At 36.8% G+C, this 13519-nt stretch overlaps 1 protein-coding gene across 6 annotated transcripts in view; it reads right to left on the bottom strand.

Annotated features, from left to right (window-relative positions):
- Window positions 1-13519, bottom strand: part of LOC145983995 (recombining binding protein suppressor of hairless-like) — a 266841-nt gene that overhangs the window by 114337 nt on the left and 138985 nt on the right. The window contains exon 1 of one of the 6 annotated variants that reach the window (XM_083117269.1): window positions 824-880. The exons of the other annotated variants lie outside the window; for them this stretch is intronic. The gene's annotated coding sequence lies outside the window, so the exon portion shown is untranslated. Of the gene's footprint in view, window positions 1-823; window positions 881-13519 lie in introns of those variants that run through there. 6 annotated transcript variants of the gene reach the window in all.

Raw genomic sequence — 13519 nt, 5'->3', positions numbered from 1 at the left:
GAATAAATGCACAATGAAGACAGACTTAAGTTACCACACCAAACTTCAAATACGAAAAAAATAACAAAATTGATATTCCGAAAAAACAAAATACGAAATGTGAGTTCTAAACTGAGTAAGCAAACGCCATGTAAAAAGAAAGACAATTTATACGGACAATTAGGGCAACAGATGGTACATTCCATGAATATAACGTTCAGTATGGTAGAAATGGAAGGATACGTTATAGAGCGGTAAACGGGAATTTTGTCAATTTAGCATCATTTATGTATTCCTCTGAGTGCTTCTGCCTATTGAATTAGTAGATATCTGTCAAATCAATCATAAAGTCACACAAAACTATAATAATTCTTTGGACTATGTATTATGAACAACATACTCAGTATTCCTCAATGCCTTCATATGTGTCTGGATTATTCAATAATTCTTGATGCTTTCAATGATATCACAGCCTCAGAGAAAAGTATATTATAATTGGCAGATGTTCGTAGACGACTTATGTAAGTGTAATTTCAATTATTATATATTTCTCAATATGCGTAATGGAATATAATACTCATTAAGGTACGAGTTCATAATTGGTCCAGATACAAAATATATATATATCCTTGTTTTTGATCATGTATGTGTGTGACTTTTGAAGAGCAAAATACTGTTAAAAGCTCGAACTTTTAATAATATATGAAAACCATTCAATATTACAGTTCTGCAATAATGTTTTTCGTTAAGAGCTTTTGAAATGTTAGTTAAACAGTTTATTTTCCTCAGTTTTGATATTCAAAATATGTCATGGCGGGCAGTCTTCATTCCAGGTTCGACTTACCACCTCTTCGCTTCACACATTCCCCTCCCAGCAGGCTCCCGTCTACGGGACACTTACCTAAAAAGAGAAAAGAAAAAAAATCATGAATAAACTTAAAAATCAATTTTACTCGTAAGAGAAAATACTTCATAAAACATTTTCCTTTCTTTACCAGTGGAGATACTATTACATACTGTTTAAAATAAATAAGGACGTAGGCCGTAATAAAGTTTCCAAGTACTTATGAGAAGTAATTGAAATACAGAAAATAAAATGTTTACAATAATTAAAATAAATATGGAGGGAATAGTGTTGGGTTTTCATAATCAAATCATTCTCCTAGTTTGAATTTGCGATTTAATTGCACACACTTCAACTGTCAGAGTGAGAAGGGTATAGAGTGTATCAATTCTTATACAAGGGGTGTAAGGGGTAACCCTTCCACGTATTACACCGAATTGTCAAACTCACTTGCACGTAGTACACCCTGGAATGCATTTTGCATACTAACAAGGCTCTGGCGTCTGGACTTACAGCCAGCATAATCTTCGTAGGGCTGTTTGTGATGTCCTGCGTTTTGTCCTTATGTGTGCTAAGTGCCCCTTTACCGCAACCCAAGTAAGAATATTTTAGTCTGACATTACAGTTGTGTTATATTAGTTATATTTTAGTTATGGTAAGGGGCTGGACTCCGTATAATGTGCCGGGTGCAAAATAGCCTAAGTGCTGACGCACCCAAAATTACCGGGTGCAAAATAGCCTAAGTGCTGACGCACCCAAAATTACAAATTCAATCAATCAATTATCATACAAATACCACTCAAATATTGATTCGAAACACAACCTCGGATGTTGTTCAATCGTACATTTAAAATTGCATCGTACAACACAATGCCAGTTCCGCTGTCTAGCTCGACGCTAGTTGTGAGCTCAATGTGGGTTCAATCACGCCTGATATTATCATCCAGTCCCATTGTTCCGATTAATGCAGAAAAATAGAAATGCGAGGTAAAGTCGCTAAAAATACAAACTACACAAAAGAATAAGCTTTCTTACAACTAGCCTAACATATTTTTATTGAAAGATTTTAAATTAGGGTGGATGTGGAGAATCAATTTTGGGTCAAATTTTTAACACACATGATTGAAGGTTTTCTATGAATTGAAAAGTTTAAAGATTGTGATAGAAATGACACATTTTGAACCTACTGTATTATAAAGGATTCAGTAAAAAGCATGTATAATTTCATTGATGTGCTATTCTTCAAAATATTCATGTTGTGCTGGTGTTTATAACACATATGTTCTACAAATTTTCTATTAAGTAAGAATTCGCATACCTCATAGTTTTGCTCGTGAAAATTCTGTTTTGTATTAGTTTGGTGGTTTGCTTGACATTTTCAAAAACAGCACCACACTCTTTTATTGCCAACAGAAAGTAACGCGTCATCACCTTAAGGTCTAATATGGCGTAGCTTTGATTCTTTATAATTCAAGGTGTCAACGTACCGGGGGACATTTCCCACAAGAAAATTTCAATAATAACGGTACACATATAAATAAAGAAGAAAATACAATCTTTATCTCCAAGTAAATCTGTAAGCATTGTGCCTATGCTTCCCACGATTTTAGAAGATTGGGTATTTTTACTAGTAATTGTACGGTGATCTGGAACAAGTTAAGACACAAAGGAACTTTCTTGATTTACAACCAACATAATGAAAGGCGCCAATTAAAACTAACAAAACAGTTCACTTTTTGTGTGAGAATGTTTCTATACCTTACATTCAAACAACAAAGGTCGGATACCAACTACGTTATAATTACATGTATAATAAAGGACAGTTTTACTTTGTTGTTTTTCCATTTATGGTAAAGCACAGAGCTGGAGTGGAACTTTTCTCCCACAGGAGTGACGAAAAAGTAGTTGAAGCAAAATATGTACATTTAATCCTTGTCATCAAACTATGGAAGACTTCCTGCACTTCAGCTAGAACTGTTCTTTGAAAGTAGGTTTAGAGCTTAATTTGAAGATCCATGTGAAAATATTCGGCAGAGTTTCTATTGCATGTTAATAACAAAAAGTAAATTACAACAGAGATATTGGAGTCTAAACAACAGAACATAATTATCGAAGTAAAATTAAGATTTCATATTATCCATAGTCCATTGACAACTCAAGGAGCAGAACTTATAAGCACTTACGATCAAATTATTCCAGTTGTACAGGAAGTAAATTTTATTTTTTTTAAAATCACAGTGCAATACAAAGAAATGCCTATCCAATTTGACAGATTTCTTCACTGCTGCGTTTCTATCTGTACCATTGCCGATCAGCTGTTTTGCGTAACACAAATTGCTTTTTGATTATTATGAAATCCTCATAAATTTCATATTCGGGGAGTACATGTGATTGCAATTTTTTCCATACTCCGGAAAATAAATGATTTAATTTCTCCCGCAATGTCAAAAAATGGTAGGAAGGACTAACAAAAAAGTTTGCCAGAGTTTGTTTCTTAAGTCCACTTTACGCACAGAGGCTAATCGAGACTGGACCCATAATCTAAAGTGGGTTTCGAATCAGTATGTGCCTCCACTGGGGATCGAACCCGGGGCCCCTTAATTACAATACGAGAGTTACCACTACGTCATCGGGATTTTTTTTCTTTACTTTGAAGGACATACATAGTAAACTACGCGGATTGTGATGCATTTTGAAAATCCTCTTCTCAAAAAACACGTTTGTTAGACATTAGGAGACGAGGACAAGGATTTGCTAATTTTTTAAGGACCCGTCAAAATTCCTCCTAAAATAGGCCCGAACTTGAAGGTAAAGTTCCACGTGCACATTCCTCCCTGCCATGATGGCCCCACACATTTTCCATCTCGGCCATTTGTGGAGGTGATATGATCAACGCCACGCTCCGGCCGCCTTTACCTCCCCAGTGCTAACTTTTTATTTGAGGGTTGGTGAACCCCAGAGCAGCTTCATGCTGGGGACAAGGTTGGAAAAATTCCGACCGCAGACAACGAACCGGGGTCTCCCGTGTGGCAGTCAGACGCCCTACCGACTACACCATCGCGGCTCCCGATATTTAACATAATTAATAGTTAATATTTTGCACACACAAAAGAAATAAATAATCGCTACATGGAATCACTATATGCGCAGTGTATGTGCAGATTCAATTTCAGTTTACTGTAATAAGGTTTCATAGACAGTTTATACAATAGCTCTTGACATTCTGTTACATTTCAATAGGCAGCAACATACTTCACCGCTGGCAAGTTCCGCAGAGCCATCAAGGCCAATGTGGTAAGCCAAGTGAAGGTTGATGATACGGAAGAGGGGCGGGAACAAAAACGCGATAATAATAAGAAAATATAGTGTACGGGAAACACAACAATCAGGTACGGAAACCGCAGGAAGGAAGGGTAATGAATGGGACATTACAGTAACAGAAGAGGGTGAGATGGGGGAGGAAAGGCCGAGGAGAAAAAACGTGAAGTAGCCCTTTGAAGTAGACGCTTGTGGGAATTTCCCACAAGTGGTTCCAACAGAGCAGTTAAGACTATTTGAGGAAGATTGGGTGTCACACGACACTACACATTCTGACTGGGGATACTTTTTTCTTAGGAGGAAGAGAGAGAGTTCAGTAGCTCTATGCGCTTGAAAGCACACGTATGCCATGTCCACACTAGAGTACCAGCAGTATCATCACTTCAAATACACAATGAAATAGATTTAGTTTAATCTACTGGTAAGAAACAAACGTGTTCGAGTACTGTCCCGTTCATAGGTCATTCTAATATCTCGCTCAGTTTTAATCATGACAAAACAGGTGAACAATTGATGTGAGAACAAGCAGAAGGAAGAAATATCTATGGTTTTCCCAGGAACAGATCTGTTGGTTTCCGGTACGTTACTCTGATTGCCTTGTTCACGGTCTCGTCTCGAGTTGTAAATGCCTGTCTCGTTTTCGTCTCGATATATATAGCATAAACAGCATATACAGGGTGGCACTGGACAAACTTTCTTTCATGCAAAAATGATAATTTTCCCCTGAATGAAAAAAAAAAAAAATCTGATGTACCGCAGTTTTTAATGTGATAACATTTATCGAGAATTCTAGTATTTTCATGCATAACTGGGCTTCTAAAACTCGTATATTATGTTATTTCGACAATAGCATTCTAAATGTAATAACTATAGATATACACTGATTTTCACATGAACGACAAATTTTGTCATTTTATCCAGTTTCCAAACCAGATAAAACTTATCGAGAATAGTGTTTAGAGGTCATTAAGGCAAACAAGCTTTACTAATAATAACTTCTTTTTTCTGTTTAACGCCTTGTTTCGACGCTACGATCCCTCGAAAAAAAAAACTCAATCTTACCCTTGCATGTATGCAACCACGCAGCACTGGCTTAAAATTAACACTAATGGATTGACTTTGTAGTTAGTATGAACGAAACATTATTTATCTATAAAAATTGGCATATTATCCACTTGCTACATCTTAAGAAGACACACAGTAGAGTCAATTTGGTTTAGATAAGTATTTGAATATCATACGTGCCTCGAACGAGACAGGTGGCCTCCCCGATGGCGCAGTGGTAGCGTCGTTGCCTTGTAATCAAGGGGTCATGGGTTCGATACCCGGTGGAGGCACACAGTGGTTCGGATGCAACTTTAAACTGTAGGTCCAGTCCCAATTAGCCATACTGTGCACACAGTGGACTTGAGACACCAAATCAATCAATCGAACGAGACAGTGTCTTGACTCGATTTTTACACGGCCTTCTCAGTCCAGAAATTATATTATTTAACAGTATCTTTATTGCCGAACATACAATTCGACACACTATGGTTCTGTTCCTTCAGGAAAAGTTTTATTCTCACACTCCAATATAAGAGACGCATTTAATGAATAGACCTCGGATTTTAGGTTTTTAACCTATTATTTCCTTTACAGGTATGTAAGAAATAATAAGTTATGTCAGCGTTTCGTTAAAAAACGCAACAACTGATGAAAGTTTTATAGTGTCTAAGAAAACCTATTTTGCTTGTTAGAACCTATTTTAGGTTTATGCGCCTAAATCAAGCCTTTTTAAGGGTTTCTGTATATTTTTAAAGGTTTTACAGGATTTTTATATCACACAGAGAAATTTGTTTTGTTTGGTCACGAAAAAATTCAATGACGAACGTGTTTGAAATGTACTCTCTGTCGATTTCCCTTCTTCCAAGTCCATGGTGATTTTTCAAAGCTATAAACAAAGCAAAATGTGTGATGGCACTTTTACCTGTACAGTCCAAAGTGCAAACTTCTGATCTGTGTGGTCTTGCTCACTCTCGCGTCACTTCGGCGCTTTGTGGCATTCACGCCTTAGAAACTAACATTTCAACATTGAAGTTTGCACCACTGACTATTTATTTATTTAATGAACTCAACAGGTACATACATAATTACAAAGCCCATATAAAGGATACATAGTGAATACAATTACATACATATGTTTCTGTTGAAAGATTATTTTCAGCATATAAGATGATCCTCACAGACCAAATTGCGGAGTTTGACTGTGAATAACATGGAAAAAGATTGTTGCCTAACTAACTATAAGGCGAATAGTGGATTTTGATATAAAATTTCCAATGATAAGTTCTGCCAACGCCGTAGGGTTAGGCATCACACATAACGTTATGCAAGATAGTGCGTATTTCAGGATATAGGTGTCACATTTTCATCGCCGGTGACTATACCTAATCAGTATTTTTCAGGAATTTTGAACTATTTTAAGTGTTGTTTTTTAACCTACTTCAGGATTTTTCGAACCTAACAAGATTTTTAGGATCTATTTTAGGATTTGTAGGACCTATTTTAAGGTTTTTCGAACCTATTTTAGGATTTTTAGAGCCTATTTTAGGAACCTAAAAGCACACTTTTTAGAACCTAAAAATCCGAGATCTATTAATGAGACATAAACAATTCATGTAATTCTTGATCTTTTACACATGATAGTATTAACATCTTCTCAAATGATTAAAGAAAAGTGGGTCACAGGTACTACCTGATCATGCTAAACCCTCGAGCAATATGCGTGAGGAACTACATTTCCCTAGTACGCATGACAAAGAGCACGTGGATATCTTCAGGAAGAGCCGTAATAACGCTACACGAACACCATGATGCATTCAATTAACATATCAACAAACGATAATTTCCGCAGGTTCTGTGAAAAAAATTCGGAAAAGACATCACGCCAGCAACATCTCGTGAACATGATATTCACACACAGATGAAATCCTAGTCGAGGGTACATCTTTTAAGATGTGCGTGCCTTTTATGTCAACGGTTTGCTACACTCTGCCAAGCGACGTAGCTACTGTGGGATGATTTGGCGGTTCATCGGATTGATAACGAATTGCGGTCTAGTGAGATGCTCCCTGTAAGCACGTATAGCCCCGGGAAAATGTTCCGCCTCCCGGTCGCCCGGTTTCCCGTGGGAAGGGAACGATCACTGGAACAAGGTGCAGTACGTGCCGCCTCAGCCTCCTGGAGAGAAGGGGCCAACTGGATGGAATGATTCGATCCGCTCACAATTTGGCCAAGAGTTGATCATGAACCAAAGGCACCAAAAGAGACGCACCACATCAGTCACGGTTCGGAATCAATACCAGTTTACATGTCCTTCTTCGACTGTGTACTGATCAATCTTCGCTCCTGTATCTCGTGTGCGTTTTGGCTATCCCCGTGTGACTAGTCTTTGATGGTCTCTGCTGCTCAAATTACTATAATACAACGCTGTATGATTATAAGCGTCACTCCCACAGTCAATTTCCTGCTCTCTCGGAGATACTTTAACGTTCTTCTTCAGCAGTGTTTTCTACAGCATCAAACAAGCACTTCTTACTTGTCTTCCGGGGAAAACAGCAAAAAATAGTTCCTTCCTTGTAAAAACATTGCGCCTGTTATTTGCAATTTTGCATTGGTTTAATGCAACAATCTAGCAAGCAAATTCACGTTAACTACCGGAAATCTAATACCATCAAAAACGACAACTACAAGTAATAATTTTAGTTCATAAGTGAACACATTTGTCCACGTTTAGCAATAGGTTGTAATCATACTTTCATCCTAGAATTTGAGGATTCAGAGTACAAGAAATGCAACAAATATTTTGAAATGTTCACTTATGTTAGTATGGAATTACTTTTAAATTATATCCGATAAAACAAGAGATAGACTAGTTTCCAAACAAAAATATAAACCAATTCGTAACAACTGAACCGAATTTAAATTCTACGCAGATATATCACTTATAACGTCGGATTCATAAACCAACTAAACTACATCTCTATCACATGCATATCCTCAAGGCCCAAGAAAACACTTTCTCTGTATAAATTGATTCACGTCGAATGAAATGCATTAGAACAAACTGTAAAAATGGGTTCCACTTATAAATTGAAAAAAAAAAAAAAAAAAACGATTAGTAATAAATACAATTTTTGAAGAAAAAACCCACCAAATTCAATGCTTATCTCACTTCTCATTTTTGAAAATGCATTCAATCAAAACGATTACATCCGTTATGATTAAATTATGGGCTGTTGGCGGGATTAATAATAGGCAATCTCGACTAAATATTTTTATTTGTTGCACATCCGCATTTGAGGTAAAATAATATTTGGTCATAAATTAAAATGGATGTTTCCTCTATATACGTATAGCTACACTTCAATAGCATTCAAGTAAAGAGTTTAATTCGGAAGTCGCGCTGTTATTGGCTTGAACGTGCCTTCTAGGGAAATCTCTAAGGAAAGAAAGGTGGTGGTAACAAACTCTAACTGTAAAGCAACTTATTTCATGCACATGTAATCCACATGTGCTGTTGAAAATTACAGCAAGGAATCCAATATATTTGACCATCAAAGAATTTAATTTTAGTGCAACCCTAACAAAACGCTTTCGTTTGCAAATAATATTTTTTTCTTTAAGTAAAACTTTTGATTATATTCCCGATTATCCGGATATACACTAAACCAGGTTACATACGTGCATGTAAAAGCCTAAATAGAATATTTTGCCTGAAGATGGTGGCATACCAACACCTAGCGGGAACATTGACAACTATTATCAAGTATGGTTAAGGTGGTTCCTGCTACACCTCAATCATCCGTGGGGATTCTTCTCTCACTTCGCTAAAGGCGAGTGGTTGAGGATGTGGTCTTGCTGCAACGGGGGAAAGGGACATATCTGCACAGCAAAAACTCGTTCTGCTATCTATCATATAAAAATTCCTATTCTATATAGGATTCCAGACGGAAAGTTTAGAGTAGTCAAAAGGTTCTAATTTTTGTGTTCGATTTCTATTGCATGTGCACTCTTAACAACATATAATCATGGAAAATCAAATCACTGCTCTTTGGAAAATATTATCGCCCGTCAAGTGACAGCTTTACTTGACTAGAAAGTATACCAACCAAGTACAAAATATAATGATTTCTTCAACAGTCTGGTTGTTAATGCCATAAGCTTTGGGATCAAGGGTTCCTGGGTTCGATCTGCGGATATATATCCATCGCCGAACAGCACTATTCTCAGAAGAACTTCTCCTATTTCTCCAATTACATTACTATGTTGCAATTATTACTTTTCTAGTTTCTAAGGTCTGTACGTTTAAAGAAAATTATGCAAGGTGAGAGAATCTTTGAAACAATAGAGGTGACAGACCAAGCATGCTCCAGACAGTTGGAAGAATCTGTATCCAAGGATTGCATATTTCACGCACCACGCCTATCAATTGCCTGAGAACATCTACCTTATCGACTACCCTTTTTCCCAGGGAAAGCCACAGGGCTATCACTGCTTTAAGACCGTGGGAATTACATGGATCCTTCTTCGTTTTCTGCTTTCATGGGAATTAGCGAAGTGATCACCGACCTCTTCTCTTCCAAGGACTTTGTATCGGTCTCATATGCGCACGACACGGAAGATGCAAACTACTAGCAAAAACGAAGATGTTATGGTCACGGGATAGCTATGGTCATTCCCACAGTACAAAATGTAACAGTGCATTCATCCTAATAACAAAAAGTCTGGACTGGACTCAAGCATGACAAAATGCGAGCGTAGAATTTGTCAATTTTGTTATTATTGTTGATGTTCTTCAAGACATTCTTGAGCATACATGATTGCAGAAAGTCCTGAACTGTCTGTTCGGTAACTTGGAAGGCGGCGAATATTTCTCCTGGTAAAAAGTGTTGTCTCTGGTTATACTGGAAAAGGAACTGTACACTCACCTCACTTAGTACTCCGGCAGTTTGTTTCTTTATACAGCATATTTGCAGAAGATACACTTAAACCTACAAGTGTATCAATATACGCTGTATAAAACACACCTTATTACTAACTTCGTTGTCCGTACATACACTATTTCATTGCTGTAAAAAAAATCGTTCTGTTCAGAAAAGTTTGACGTTTTAATAACTGTGCAATCGAGAGAAGTTTGTGTCGTTCATTCGTTCATACATCTGGATTGAAAATATTCAATGTGCGGAGACGTGTGTTGTTCTTACATATATATCGTCACATACCTATTTTTATCGACATGGTTAATCCTGCGATAAAAAAAATAATTACCCCTAAGAACACGAGATTTGCTGCTCCCTTCATCTATCTGTTACATATTCATCAAGTGGATGCTTTAATAAGGCAACAATACTTCTTCAACACAAACACAAAACCTTGCCAAGTGGAGCAGTTTTTAGCTCATTCTGAAGTGTAAGATTCCAATGCACATGAAAGTCACACAAATCTCGACTAGAATGTGCTCTGTGTACTTTTCTTATGAGCTTCTGCAAATAACATCGACATTATGTTACACAACTGACAAATTACAAAGAAGTTCAAGGAAACTAATACACACGGTTCACAAAGCACTTTGAAATTCTGATTATAGAAGTTTTGGGGGACCATAATATTTCGAAGAAGGCAACTTTTCTGTCATATACGCGTAGCAAAATTGTAATTATATGTTTAATCATATATCATATGACATGTGATTAAATGTACACATAGAGAAAGTAATAACATTCTTTGAAAAATCAATCAAAAATTCACGTAATTCAATTAATACGCAAACCCAAATGTCAAACCATTAATGAAATTTAGTTTAAAATGCTTTGATATTATCTGCTCGGAGTTCGAGTCCCAGTAAACGCACCATTCATTAGTTCGTCCATTCTCGATTGCTGGATACTAAGTAAAATATCCAATTAGTCCGTTCAAACTAGATTGCGCTAGATATGTAGTAAATATACTATAATTAAAGTAAATCAATTTAATAAAGTATCAAGGATCTTGTTCTTGCACTGTCTTCCCAGCATGCTTCAAGGCCAATAAACAAAATCCATGAAATAATCCCACAGCAAACTCTCATGACACCGAACAAGATTATATAATCAAGCAAGACAGTTCTCAGCATATGGAGTATCTTCCTCGCTCTCCTTGAAGCAAGTGACTTCCAAATACCTCACCGTGCTCAGACCACTGAGAGTTCAGTGAGATGGGATGGGATTTTCCAATCTGAATTTCCCAGTCCAGGGAACATGACCAACAACAGAACTTCGGCATCAGTCCGTCAGACTTATTTACCAAGGGAAATACCACATTCTAGTTCTTCGTCACAAATTACTTTCCTTAGTTTCAGGGGCAGAAAGAGAACTTTTACCGCATTCTAACGTCATTCAAGATTTCGCCTCCGCGAAACGAACGTAAGCAAGCACACAACCATTTTGTCTGGGCAACATAAACGTCAACAATTGCAAGCTAATCAACACGAAATTTACAAAATGGGTTCTAATAGGTAGAAAATGAATTTGAAATACGAAAACCTTCTCTTCCCATGACATGCAGCGATTAGTGTAACACAACGAGAATAAGGGGTCTTGGGTTCAAGTCACGAGAGCATGGGCATTGGTAATTATTCACTTGCCAATTGCGTATTCATCTCCACTGCTGTCGATAATCTAGAACAAACATGCGATTTAAAAGGGCCGAAGAAAGTAATCTTTGTTTCAACGTTTAATAAGAATACTCTGTTGTCACGATTCCGGATAACATGGAACAGTGGTTCCTTGGCTAGAAAAGGAGCTTCTTATCGTATTCCTTCATATCGAAACCACATTTCATTTTTTCTTAAGAAAGATATTTCTGTTGTTCATACATGCCCATACTGCTGCTTTCTTTTGTATTTATTTCATATATTTCGCGCAAGTGAAGTTTCTTATATATACATCTGCATTGATATTGGGTTCGATATAAATTCGGATATTTATTCGATTCCTTTCAATATGTCTATTACGGCAAATATTTATGCAACAAATATCCGCTTCACCACATCCCGAATACTAATACCAATTGCATTCACATAGAACAACTGAATTAACAAATTAGTGCAACATACTTTCCAATAAAGTAATTTAGTTGAATTTCAAGAAATATTAGCAACATAATAAATAAAGGCAGTGATATCGTCAATTGTCAACGACGACACGGAAAGAACGGTCTCAAATAACTGTGGCATCTACTTTCTTGTATCAAATCCTTGTCCCGGTGTGATATCATCAATAAAACAAGGTAATAAACCACTATTTGGCAAGTTCGTTGCGAGCATTTAGTAAGCAAGACCGTGAGACTGGCAAAGTTTCTCACCTGAGTTTACCATCTTGAACCGTGTACGTCTAATGTAATCTGACTGTACGATCGCACCTTTCAGCAGTGGTAGTGCACAGTGAAATAAAATAGTTTGGTAGTGCACAGTGAAATAAAATAGTGAAGTAAGCAAAGAAAAGGAAATAGTGTTTAGATTCGCGTTTCTTTCCACAATTGACATGCAGTCTACAATATGACCATTACCTAAAGAAACACATTTACGTGCAGGATCCGGGCCTGGACATGGGTATTCTTTGTGAGTGTCCTTTCATCAATTTCATCATATCATCATTCATTCCTATCATCGCGCTTAGCCAAAAGTGACAGAAAAGCGACGATAAGTAACAAAAGTCAAATCAAAACTGTGTATAACCGTTTAAGCGCCAAAACATGGCAGGGGCTTGTTACTGGGTGACTATAATCATGATCAAAAAACCCTCACTGCAATGAATATCGAAACTATATTACATTGCTGGCAAATAACATAAAACCATGGTTGCTATAAGAATATATTTTTAATATATCGGCTTAAAGTAAATGAGAAAATGTTTTACAAAGCATTTTTTTAAAATTTTGATTACAGAAGTTTCTGAGGGTCACGAAATTTCGAGGAAGGCAATTTGCCTCATTTACACATGACGTAATGGCAATCATATCCCGTAAGTTCAGTTACATATCGAGAAATTAAGATTATTTTCGAAAAATCAATCAAATGGATAACCGAAATGACAACTTCAAATATCGCATATGTTAACTGGCTATCGTTTTGACGATTGCTCTGAAGATGCAGGATCGTGCTAACTAGGAATTTCACTCGAAAGCGCTCACGCTACAGCCGATTATCTTACTGTTATTTGTATAATTTTATATAAAACATAGAGAGTGACGAAAAGTTGCTACGAATGAAGTATAATATCTGAAGCCTTATTTTGTGTACGGTTTATAACGCAGACAAAGATGGCCTAGAATCTGACAATGAGTATCTTTTTGACT

The sequence above is a fragment of the Lepisma saccharinum genome, chromosome 2 (assembly GCF_977018435.1).
Source record: "Lepisma saccharinum chromosome 2, izLepSacc3.1, whole genome shotgun sequence".
Classification (NCBI taxonomy): Eukaryota; Metazoa; Arthropoda; class Insecta; order Zygentoma; family Lepismatidae; genus Lepisma; species Lepisma saccharinum.
This window is presented reverse-complemented; position numbering and strand designations above follow the sequence as displayed.